Here is a 12,965-nt window from a genome sequence, read left to right as displayed (position 1 = left end):
GGTATTGTCCACTTCAGGTCCTGCAGGGCCAATGCCATGGCAGGCTTGGGAGAGTCTGTGTGAGCTGGGGCAGCTTGCTCTGCCTACCTGTAACTTGCCTAAAAACTCAGAGCTTCTCTTTGGGTCTTAGCACAAATGTAAATACTGCACGTGTAAAGAGGTCAATTCATCTGAAAGTCAGTTATAGGTTTAACACAATTCTAATCAAAAATTAACAAGATTTTTTTTTTTTGCGGGAACTCAGAAGAAAAAAAATATATATGTGAGGACAGTTAATGAGATTTTTAAAAATAAGGAGTCTCATAGAAAACAAACTTATGGTTACCAAAGGGCAAGTGGGGGAGGGATAAACTGGGAGTATGGGATTAACAGATATACACTACCATATATAAAATAGATAAACAACAAGGATTTACTGTAGAGCACAGGGAACTATGTTCAATATCTTGTAATAAACTATAATGGAAAAGAATCAAAAGTAAAAAAAAAAATAGATATATACATATATATGTGCCCCAAATCACTTTGCTCTATACCTGAAGCCTACAAAATATTGTAAATCAACTGTACTTCAATAAAAATAAGGAGTCTCCACCTAATGGCAAAATCTATTGCAAAGGTCTAAGTAAAGAAATGTGTTTTCACACACACACACACACACACACACACACGATAAATCAATGGACGTACTGACCAGACAAACTCTATTTCACCAGAGAATGTACTCTGTGATGAAGAAGCAACCACAAATCAGTGTGAAGTGATGGAATAATAAAGTGTTGAGACAATTGAATAACAACATAAAACATATCAGCCTAAATCCCTACCTCACACCATTCTCCACATATCAGGTCAATGAAATGTATGTAGTTAAATCATATGAAACTTGCAAACCATAGCAGTGAATCTTTGAACTATTTAAGCTTCAAGGCGCTAGAAGAAATCAGAGAGACAAAGGCTGACAGAAGTGCATAAAAGTGAACTCTTCTGTATTTTATACAAATAACTGAACCATAAAGCAGAGGACAAGTTGCAAAATAAATGTGTCAGAAGTATGGAGAACCGGTGACTGACCTTACACTGTAAATAGTTCAAGCAAATTAATGACATCAAAGGACACAAGTCTAAAAGACACATACATGCAGAGAATACATATTAGTGGCTAACAATTACAAAGTGCTTACCATTAGCCAGGCACTGTACTAAGGGCTTTACAGATGTTAATACATCAACGTGTAGGTTAAAATCTCCACTTTGTAGTTGAGGAAATCGGTATAGGGTCCATGATCATATAGCTAGTAAGGAACAGGCTGACATTGAAACCCACAGCAGGTTGGCTTTAAAGTTTATGTTCTTAACCACGATGCCAATAGTGGTTGTATTTCCCAATTATTGGTATCATATGTGTCTATTCTGACATATACTGACCCAGTAGACATTCTACAGACATGCACAGATACAGCAAAGACAACACAAAACTTTAAAACATCTTAATTAACATCCTCAGGGAAATTTGAGAAATCATAGGCATTTAAGAACAGACTGCTCTGCAAAGAACAAACAGAGTTCTTGGAATCTGAAGGTATGAGATCATAAAAAACAAATGAACAAACGAAGAAACAAGCACCACAACTCAATAATGGGCTAAATCACAGAATTAACACTATAAACCGTCATGTTACAAAAGTAGTTATTGAAGACAGCAAATAAGCAAGGAGATGGAAAGTCTTAGAGAAAAGTTGAGACCTAGAAAAGAAATCCAGGAATTCCAACATCTAGAAGCAGAAGACAGAAAGAATTGAGGGCAGGTATGGCAGACAGTGGCAGCTACCTAGCTGTCCCTTTCCTCCTTGGTAACAGAAATTCAGGTTTTAGCTAGGTTTATTGCTACACAGAATAAAAGATTATATTTCCTACACTCTTCTATTGCTAAGTGTGGTCCTGTGACAAAATGTTGTCCAAGAAGTTGTGAGTGGAATCATTGGGTGTGCCTTCCGAGAAAGGCTGCTTAAAGGAACTTGGCTCAGGTAAGAGGAATCCATTTTTGTCCTCCTGCTTTTTTCCTTTCCTCCAGTCTGCAATTTGGAAGTGATGGCTGGAGCTCCAGCAGCCATTTTGGATTATAAGGTTATCTTGAGAGTGGAGGTCATATGCAACAGAAAAAGAGGAACCTCAATCCCTCTTCTCACTGTGAAACAACCATACCAGTCTGAGACTGCCTACTTCTGAACATCTTCTATGTGAGGGAAAAAATAAACTTCTATATTATTATGCCACTGTTATTTGGGGATTTCCACGTGCAACCAAAGAGATACACTTGGAAACAGAAGAAAAATTCACAGGGCTTTAAAGGTGACGATAATCCACTAAGTGAAAAGCAAGATTCATTTTGTTTAATAGCACCAAACTCAGTCACATGCTAATGAGCTTTCTGTCATCAAAGAGTAAAAGGGTAATCCTAGAAGCTTCCAGAAGGAAAAAGACAAGCAAACGAGTTATTTTCAATGAAAAAAGATCAGGTTGGCAAGATTCTGTCACAAGTGACCTGGAACTCTAAATAGATAGTAATGTCTTGAAAATACTGAGAGGAAAATATGTTTGAACCTAGAATCTTCAAAAGTCAAGCTTATTTTGAAGTTCAAGGGCAAAAACCCACAACATTTTGGAAATGTAAGGACAATGAAAGCTTTTCAGATGTTTTCTAAGAAAATTAGTCCAGTGTGGATTTCAGAAAATATAAAAGGTCCAGGAAAGAAAGAGAGCATGTGATACTGGAACCAGTGTTGAGAGAAGAAACCAATAAGACTTATAGTTAAGTAAATAAGAATAGTTACTGTGTAAAGTGAAAATAAATAAATATGGTAACCATATTGAAGTAAAACTAAGATGATTTTAACATGGCAGCTGGCTGTGAGGTTAGGGGTGAAAAGAAGAGGAGAACTGAAAACTTGTTAAGGATCTTGTCTGGTTCTGGAGGAGCGTATATATTCTAAGTAAGCCCAAATGCTGACGGAAAATATAAGTTAAATATGTGTGTTTAAAATGTGAGGGTTAAAAATCACTAAGAGTGAGGGGTAAACATGGGAGCAAGAGGATGACAGGGAGGGGCAAAGGAGAAGGAGGGGGAGGGAGAAAGAGGTGAGAAAAGCCAAAAGCTTTCTCACTCCAAATAAAATAAACATGTACACAAAAATTCCCAAGCTCATGAAGAAATTTAACGATAAAAGGAAAAACTGGAAAAGGAAAATAAAAATCAAAGCACAAATTCACTCCAGACAAAAACAATTTCATAGGACAATCTGACAAAGACTTTAAGAATGCATCAACTCTGTTCATGATTAAAAGAAATAGACCAGGGCTTCCCCGGTGGCGCAGTGGTTGGGAGTCCGCCTGCCGATGCAGGGGACGCGGGTTCGTGCCCCGGTCCGGGAGGATCCCACGTGCCGCGGAGCGGCTGGGCCCGTGAGCCGCGGCCGCTGAGCCTGCGCGTCCGGAGCCTGTGCTCCGCAGCGGGAGAGGCCACAGCGGTGAGAGGCCCGCGCACCGCAAAAAAAAAAAAAGGAATAGATCAGCAGATTAAAAGGAAAAAAAGGATAAGTTTATCTTGACAGTTGCTCCTAAATTTTTGGTAATACAAAAGCCATTCCTGATTAAACAAAGAAATAAACCTTGGCAAACGAGGAATTGAGGGGAACATTGGCATTTCTGGGTATGTACTAGAAACCTGGGGCAATATCAGAGTCAAAGGGAAATGTTAGTGCCCTCCCAGTTAAAGGGACGAAAAGGAGAAGGCTGCCTGCTGTTGTCATGACCACTATTTGGGGGTCAAGGGGTCAATCCTTCCCTTAGTTTAGATTAAGACTAAATTAAGAGTAAATTAAGACTCCAAAAGGATTTTCGATTGGCTTAACAAACTGATTCTAGATTACAACAAATCAAACATGAGGGACTTGCTCTATTAGCTAGAAAAATAATGAGTGTAATAGTAGACAGACGGTTATTTAAGGAAAATAACCAAGTAGGAAGTTGGGAAGTAATAATGGAATTTCAAATCACAGAGGAAAGCACGGGTTGCATACTCATAATTAATGATATTGAGACAATCAGCTGATCTTTTTTAAAAGTTAGATTACTACTTTACATATTACCCACCTCTCCAAATTCTAGATGGATTAAAGATTTAAAAGTCAAAACTAAAATGATAAAAGCATCAAAAATATTTCTTTAATCTTAGCGGTTGAATAAGATGCCGCATCCAGAAAGCATGAAATAAAAAATAATGACAGATTTGACTTAAGAGCAGTGAGCACGTTTGCATACAATGCAAGATATCTTAAACATGTCAGATAAAAAAGACAAATGACAATCTGGAAGAATATATTTTCAACGTATATAAATAAATGGCTCCTATACATAATAAATGAAGCACTCCTAAAATTAATACATAAATACAATGAACCCATCAAGAAATGGAAAAAGGACATTTCCATGCACGTCACACATGGAATCCAAATGGCCATTAAACATATGGAAGACACACAGCTTCACCCATCACCAGGGAAAGGACGTATCCAAGCAAGAACCAGATACTTTTCATTCATTACATTGGACACAATTAAAAGATTGTTTCCCGGGCTTCCCTGGTGGCGCAGTGGTTGAGAGTCCGCCTGCCGATGCAGGGGACACGGGTCCGTGCCCCGGTCCGGGAAGATCCCACATGCCGCGGAGCGGCTGGGCCCGTGAGCCATGGCCGCTGAGCCTGCGCGTCCAGAGCCTGTGCTCCGCAACGGGAGAGGCCACAACAGTGAGAGGCCCGCGTACCGCAAAAAAAAAAAAAAAAAAAAAAAAAGATTGTTTCCCTAAAGAGAAATCAGCTTTTTTATGCACGACTGTGAGGTGTATGTTAGTTCAGCTACTTTGAGGATGGTTTGACAATATCTATTACTAGTTTGAACGTGCAATCTCTTGCCCAGCAATTCTGCTTCTAGGAATCTGAGCTGCAGAAATAGTTTCACAGGTGTGGAAAAATTGGAAATCATGTAAGGGTCTAGCAACATGGGATTGGGTAAATTGTGGGGTGTCTATACTAATAAATGCTATGTATCTCTTGGGGCTAATTTATGAGTTAAATCTCCATGTATTATTCTGGAACGTTGTCCAAAATGTAATATTAAGTGGAAAACTAAGTCAGAGGACAATATGTATGTTATTTTCTCATTTACGTACCCCCAATTTTTAACAAAGAAGGTATCCATATATTTACTTGGTTAGTGTTAAATACGTTCATTAAAGAACTCATGAAGTATCCTGTAGTATTAGTGGATATAAAACAACATAAGTAAAACTAATGAATGAAAAAAAGGGTGACCAAAAATTAATAGGAAAGGTTTTACTCATTATAAAACCATTAGAAAACAGGGAAGATGATAAGTAGAGAAAATTAGAATCTGTTTATACAAAAGTGTAACAGTGGGGCCTTTGAAGACTTAACATCACACATTTGCAACTTGTCACTGGAGCCTGTCTGACAAGTGTCCACAGGCTTGTACCCCCCTGGGGACCCACAGAAACACCTGCCCTCCCGTCCGCAGGGCAAGTGCACACACCTGCACACATCCGGATGCAGACACCCCCAGACGCTCCCCACTCAGCCAGCACACGTCAGTACAGGGCACCCACATCTGGGCCCAAACCCAATTAAGCAACAGTGTGTCAGGGAGGAGTGCGACCGTAAAGAAAACATTCTTGGACGGGGGAAGACAAGTCTCTAAGTAAGTAAGGGACTGGGCGTCTTCTTATCTTCCAAAGTGAGCTTCTCAACCCGCACCAAGCTCTGGCCCTGGCCACAGCAAGGCTCCCCGCTTCAACCTCTGTCTCCCAGTATCTCTCCATCTTTGTGGACATCCACATATGTATATGCGTATGCTCGCACACACACACACACACACACACACACACTCTCTCTCTCTCTCTCTCTCTCTCTCTCTCTCTCTCTCTCTCTGAATCAGGATGTCAGGAACTATCAGTGCTCTCCCCATTCCAGACATGAGACACGAGCCCAGGGCAGGATATTCTCACTGCCACCAACACCTTTGTGATAACTTAGTGACAAAGCAAAGACAACGGTACACAGGGGTCTGACTCCCAGGCCTGAGCTCTCCACCGCCCCAGGTATCTTCTCTGCTGCCAGGACAGCAGGATCCTCCAGGGAGGCCTGGGCCCCCCGAAGCCCTTCATACAACACCCAGGCAGGTCGGCCCTCACTGTCTCCTCGTCCACTGGCTGCCTAGGAGTCTGGGTTCAGGACTTCCCAAGAGACCAAGCCCTGACCTCCCAAGTCCTCAGAGCACACCTGTGCACGCAGCACCCCCGGGCTCTCCCTATCCTTTCCATCCCAGGCTCCTACACTCCCCCTGCTCCCCACCCTGCCCTTTAGCCTACCCCCAAAGCCGGGCCGTACCTCTTTGTGCTGGGACAGACGGACCTTCTGCTGGAGTCTCCAGCCGGCAGCCAGCCAGCTTCTCAGTCTTCCTACTTATGCTGACGTCATTAGGAAACAGAGAAGCTGAAAGAGGAAGCGGTGCTGGCCTGGCCTCTTTCTGTACAAGTGACTCTTCAGGAGACTGCCCAGCTTCTTAGAATTGTGGACACCAAGATATCAATTTTTTTTTCTGAGCCTTACTGACTTTGCAAACGTTGTTCCTTCGGCCAGAAGTACTTTTACCTTCTATCCTTGGTCTTCCTGTAAACCTCCACGCATCCTCTCTCAGCTCAATGCAAAGTTCCTCCACGCAGCCTTCCTTGACACCCCCAGGGGGACACAGGGGGAAGTGGCTGCAATACCCAGAGCAGGCGAGAGCCCAGAGCCACAGGGACCTGGACTCTCACCGCCACCTGCTCAGAGTGTGACCTTTTGCAAATTACCTGCATGTAACTTCACCAGGGTCCCGGAACCACCTCTGTGACTTACGGGCATCTGCAAACATCAAAGGGCCATGGAAACGTCCCAGAGCAAGACTTTAGCTCAGAGCCTGGGGCACGATAACCCTAAGTGTTAGCTGCTATGATTTTGATTCCCCTGGGGTCCCTTTGCCTTGCACCTCCCTCCCCCACTGTCCCACAATCCTCGGGGCTCACAGCTGTCTTTCCCCAACACTGTCTTGTGGGGCTCCCTTTCTCTCCCCAGTACCCAGCTTGTGCCCTGGCACTGATGGGGCCCTTAGCGACTGTGTGTGGAACGGATGAATGAATGAACGAATGACTCCCTGAGCACAGCAGGGCTGGGGTTAAGGCCAAGTGAGTGTGGCATCCCTGTGGGCGCAAAATTTCAGGAGACACCCAAATACTCAGTAATCAAGATAATATTTTAATACAATATTGTAAAACAATTTTTTAAATCCATGATGAACAAAATATAAAATTTTAAACGAAGACAGGCTTGGTGACAGTTCACGTTGAGCCATGCTGGAGTCTGGCTGTAGGAGGAAGCAGTATCTTTTCTCCTGAGCAGAGACACAGTGACAGGAGAGAAGAGAAGCGAAGGAAGAGGGTACAGGGCAGGGGTGGGGACCAGGGGCGGGGAGTGCCCAGAGCCTGCGGCCACTGGATTTCTGGCCTGATTGTTCTTTGCTTTTCTTCTTCCAGGAAAGGCCTGGCTGGGAAGCGCCTGGAATGCCCCACGGGGCAGAGGAAGCGTGGACTGTGCTCCTCCATTGTGGTCTGGGGGGTGGGAACCCCACCCAGCAGGGGCCACCCCAGGCCTGGTCACTAGTGGGAGGAGATAGGCCCTTCCAGAAATCGAGGTGGTGTGGGCTCACTGGACCGAGCTTTGTGACCTGGGATCAACACGCGCTGGGCTCTCCAGGGAGCATGAGGGGCTCCATCGTGTCACCTCGGGGAGGGCCTAACACCTCCCCACCCTGTTTCCCCCGCCTAGAGAGGGCAACAGACCCGCACTGCTGAGAAGTCTGGCTCCCGGTTAAAACGCCGTGCGTGCTTTGCAGCCCTGACCACACGCAAGCTTTCCCTGGCTGCCCTCCACCCCAGACGGGGTCCACGCAGTGCAGGGCCGGCTCTGGGGGAGCTGAGGTCGAGGACTCAGGCGCCTGCCTCTTTCGCATCTTTGCATTCCTAGGCCTCTTAGGTGGAGGCCTTGGGTGGAGGCCTCCTTATGGGGGGAGGGGAGGACACTTCCTCCTTCTGACTCAGAACCCTGTGCTTTTCCACTCCAAGCCCTAGCCCTGGTCCTCCCCCAAACCCAAGGTCCATAAAAGGGCTGGAGCCTTGTGTTCTGGCTCCATCAACAATGAGAGCATCTATCTGACCCTATGGGGGAAGGGGAGTCGGCTCTTTCACCAGTTTTACAATCTCGCTTATACCATCTTATAGCATCTTACACCATCGCAGTAAGTGATGAAGGTTAACTCTCTCAGTTGTTGGCTTGTTACTGTAATCAGCTCTCTGATACCTGGTAGCCCAGGTCCCTCTCCCCGCTCAGCTGAGCTCCCAACAAAGGTCACACTCCTTCCTCAGTGGGCAGAGGTACCCCTTAGCCTCGGGGCTCCCTGTGTGATGAGGACTCACTGATGGGAATGCGTGACCAGGACCCAGCAGGGAGGTGGCCTGAGCATGGAACATCAGAGGTTAACAATGGTCCACTTCTAAAAATAAAGTTGCCAATAATATAAAAACCAATAAGCAACAACAACAAGATGTTAGGCAAAAATAAACCAGCAGAAGCTCAATTAGGTTGCTGAAGCATGGCTATGATGTGAGTGCGAGCTCCCAGAGGGCAGGATGGGGCGGGTGTTTGCTCAGCACTGTTCTGATGGGAGGGTGGAGGATGCCTGCATCCCACCCAGTTCAAGGCAGGCTGGCTTTTCTCAACTCTGTGATTCTTTTCTCAACTGCCATGAATGCCATGGAGCCCAGCTCCTCTCTGGCTGGAACTTAAGAAGTTTAGCTTGTAGAATTAAAAAAAAATATTCTCTACCATATTTGCATTTTTGTTTGTTTTCATGTTTTAATTTTATTTATTTATGGCTGTGTTGGGTCTTCGTTGCTGCACGTGGGCTTTCTCTAGTTGCGGCGAGCGAGGCTACTCTTCGTTGCGGTGCGCGGTCTTCTCGTTGCGGTGGCATCTCTTGGTGCGGAGCACGGACTCTAGGTGCACGGCTTCAGTAGTTGTTGCACTTGGGCTCAGTAGTGGCTCGCGGGCTCTAGAGCGCAGGCTCAGTAGTTGTGGCGCACGGGCTTAGTTGCTCCACAACATGTGGGATCTTCCCGGACCAGGGCTCGAACCCGTGTCCCCTGCATTGGCAGGCGGATTCTTAACCACTGCACCACCAGGGAAGTCCCTGAATTTAAAATATTTTAAAGTTCCATACTCTAAAATGCAGAAATCCTGAACGTGCTGTTTAGGGATTATTAATAAATCTATACACTCTTATAACCATCACTAGATCAAATACAGGACATTCCCAGACCCCAGAAGGCTCCTTTGTGCCTCCACCATGTCACTCTCTCTCAAAGATAACCACGACTCTGATTTCTCTCACTGTAAATTAGTTGTCTTTTTTTTCTTAATTGGAGTGAAATATACATAGCATAAAATTTGCCATTTTTACCACTTTGCACAGTTCAGTGTTATTAAGTGCATTCACATGGCTGGGCAACCATCACCACCGTCCATCTCCAGAACTTTTTCATCATCCCGAATGGAAAGTCTGTCCCCATTAATCAATAACTCCCCATTCCCACCTCCCCCTAGTCCCTGGCAACCATCATTCTACTTTCTGTCTCTATGAAATTGACCATTCTTGGTATCTCATATAAGTGGAATCATACAATATTTATCCTTTTGTGACAGGCTTATTTCATTTACCATAATGTCTTCATGATTCATCTATGTTGTAGCATGTGTCAGAATTCCTTTTTTTTGGTTTTGTTTCTAATCTTTTTTTTTTTTAACATCTTTATTGGAGTATAATTGCTTTACAGTGGTGTGTTAGTTTCTGCTTTATAACAAAGTGAATCAGTTATACATATACATATGTCCCCATATCTCTTCTCTCTTGCGTCTCCCTCCCTCCCACCCTCCCTATCCCACCCCTCCAGGCGGTCACAAAGCACCGAGCTGATCTCCTATGCGGCTGCTTCCCACTAGCTGTCTACCTTACGTTAGAATTCCATTTTTTTTTAAGGCTGAATAACTTTCCATAGTATGAATAGACTATGTTTTGTTTATCCAATCATCTGTCAATGGACATCTGGGTTGTTTCTACCTTTCAGATTATTGTGAATAATGTTGCTATGATCACTGATGCACGCATACCTGTTCAAGTCCCTGCTTTCACCTCTTTCGAGAATATTCCCAGAAGTGGAATTGATGAGCGTATAGTACTTTTGTTTAAATGACTGAGGAGCTACCATTCTGAATTGTGCCTGTTTTTGAACTTCACTTGTATGGGATCACTTTATACTTAGTTGCATCTTACTTGCTTCAATTAAACAAAGTGATAGGCAAAAGCTTTCTGACTCCAGACTCGTCCACAGCCTGCTCTGTTCTGTTATTCATTCTAACTCGCTCATGCCATGGGTAACCCCTGACTCTCAACTTCTGGTCTAAAGACTACCTGCAACTTCTGAGGTGCTGTGAAAAATGTAGATATCAGACCTCCAGATAAAACGAGAGTGCAGCAAAATCACAGATTATATCTCCCAGATACTAATCAAAATGAACACGAAAATCAGGCAGAAATGTACCAGTAGCAACCAGTCGAGGATGTGGAAGTGACCTTCTGCTCTCGATTTTGTGACGCAGAAGCAAGGAAATCTCGAAGAGGCCAGCAACCCAGCACAGGAAGCTCCTCTGGCCCTTCAGTCAGAAGCAATACTGAGAAAGAGGGTGAATCAGCAAATCTGAACAGAAAAGCCCTTCAAAGTGGAGAGGAGCTGGTCAAGGGACAAAGTAGACACCCTGCAAAAATCTGGGGAACGGCCCCCAAGGCTCCTGCATACCACCTGCACGGGATCAGAAACAGGCCAGCCTCTGCTGCTCCCCTGTGGCATTCCACAGTGAATCAAGCAGCAAAGACAGCACAAGATCTACGACTTCAGTTGGTGTGATGCTCTAGATATGATGAGGGTCCCTTTCACAACGAAACCCCTAGATCCTGGGTCCACTTAGTCTTTAAGTGCACTGCTGGACTCCTGAGGGGAGAAGGAATTCTCTAAGGCACCCCTTCTTTTCAAACAAAAACCAAAACAGCAACAAAAATCAACAAAAATAGTGAGCTGAAACCCGAGTATTAAGCCAACTGGAAATGTGGTGTCGAATCTGCGATCAGTGCAAATGCTGATTAACTGCTCTGACCATTTGGAATGGATGCCTTGGGCTCCCAACAACAGGGGAGGCTGAACTCAAGATTCTCGCCTTGAACTCAGAGCCCAGGAGGAGACCACAATCGATTCTAGGGTAGGATAGCCTCTGCCTCCTGGCGGGAACAAATGCAAATCTCTCTGGAGGAAAGCATTCTTGGTTTCCCATCTATAAGGCTCAAAATCAACAGTCACCAAACTCATCAAAAGAAGCTGCAGAAACAACAGAAGTAGATATAGACCCCGTGAGAAACAAAGGCTTTGGAATAATCAGATACTGGACATAATATATGTGTAAGAAAGACAGAGATAAAATCTGTAGTCACACTCTCTCTCCTAACTCCCCTCCCTCTCTCTTTTCTTTCTTTTTTCATTATCCTTATTTGCTCACCAGCTCACGTGTAGCCCACCTCTGTGCTGGGCTGTTACCCTGCTCTGACATCCCCTGATACAGGGTAGAATTGGGCCCTTCAACAAAAATATGTTGCTGTCTTAACCCCTAGTACTTCAGAATGTGACCTTCCTTGGAAATAGGGTCTTTACAGAAGTAGTCAAGTGAAAACGAGGTCATTAGGGTGGACTCTCATCCAATATGACTGGCTTGCTTATAAAAGGGAAATGTGGAGACGGAGATACGCACAGAGGGAAGATGTATAGACACACGGGGAGCAGGAGGCCGTGGGACTGTAGTGGTGCATCTCCAAGCAAAGGAACATCAAGGATTGTCAGCCAACACCGGAAATTTGGACGAGGCAAGGAAGCGTTCTCCCCTAGAGCCGTCTGAGTAAGCTCCGCCCCGCTGACACCTTGATTTTGGACTTCAAGTCTTCAGAACCGTGAGACAATGAATGTCTGTTGTTTTGAGCTACCCAGTTTTGGTACTCCGTTCCTGCAGCCCTAAGAAAGGAATTCACCCTCCTTGCACGAGTCCTGGCTGCCTTCCCGCCCTCATCAGGCCACCTAGTAACTCTGACTGAGAAGGAAGGAAGGGAGGGAGGGAGTCTGGAATCCGAATTTGAATACAGGCCCGTCTGTCTCCAGAGGCCATGTTCTTAATTATTCCACTCTTTTTGTGCTCCAGTAGGAAACCTAAGTAGTTGAAACAAAGATTGTGTGTCCTGTAAAGCCATATTTACTCTCTGGTCCTTTCTAAAAAAAAAAAACGTTGCCAGCCCCTGTTCCGTAGTAGATAATCAAAGAGCATCTGATGAGAGTAGGAGGAATGGAGGGGTGACTACTGCCCAGCGAGGCAAGGGAAGGCTTCCAGGGGCAGGGACAACGGAGTGAAGGAGGATGTAAAATGTTGACATTCACTCACATATCCATCCATTCAAATAGCACTGAGCACCTGCCATGTGCTAGGTATTGAACCTCCGATGCCCCGTGAGGACCTCCCACTCACAGTGGAAGCACGTGGAAACCAGAGATGCATCTCCTAGGAGATCAGAAAAGGCTCCACAGAGGAGAAGTCCGCAGAGCTAGACCTTGGGGTTCATGGAGGCTCTTGCCAGGCAGGCTTCTTGGAGGTGAAGGCTTTTACTGATCGTCTCTGGGGTCTACTCACTGACCTGGCTCACTGAGGAGGG

The sequence above is a fragment of the Leucopleurus acutus genome, assembly GCF_964270905.1.
Source record: "Leucopleurus acutus genome assembly, chromosome: 11".
Classification (NCBI taxonomy): Eukaryota; Metazoa; Chordata; class Mammalia; order Artiodactyla; family Delphinidae; genus Leucopleurus; species Leucopleurus acutus.
Note: the sequence above shows the minus strand (reverse complement) of the source record.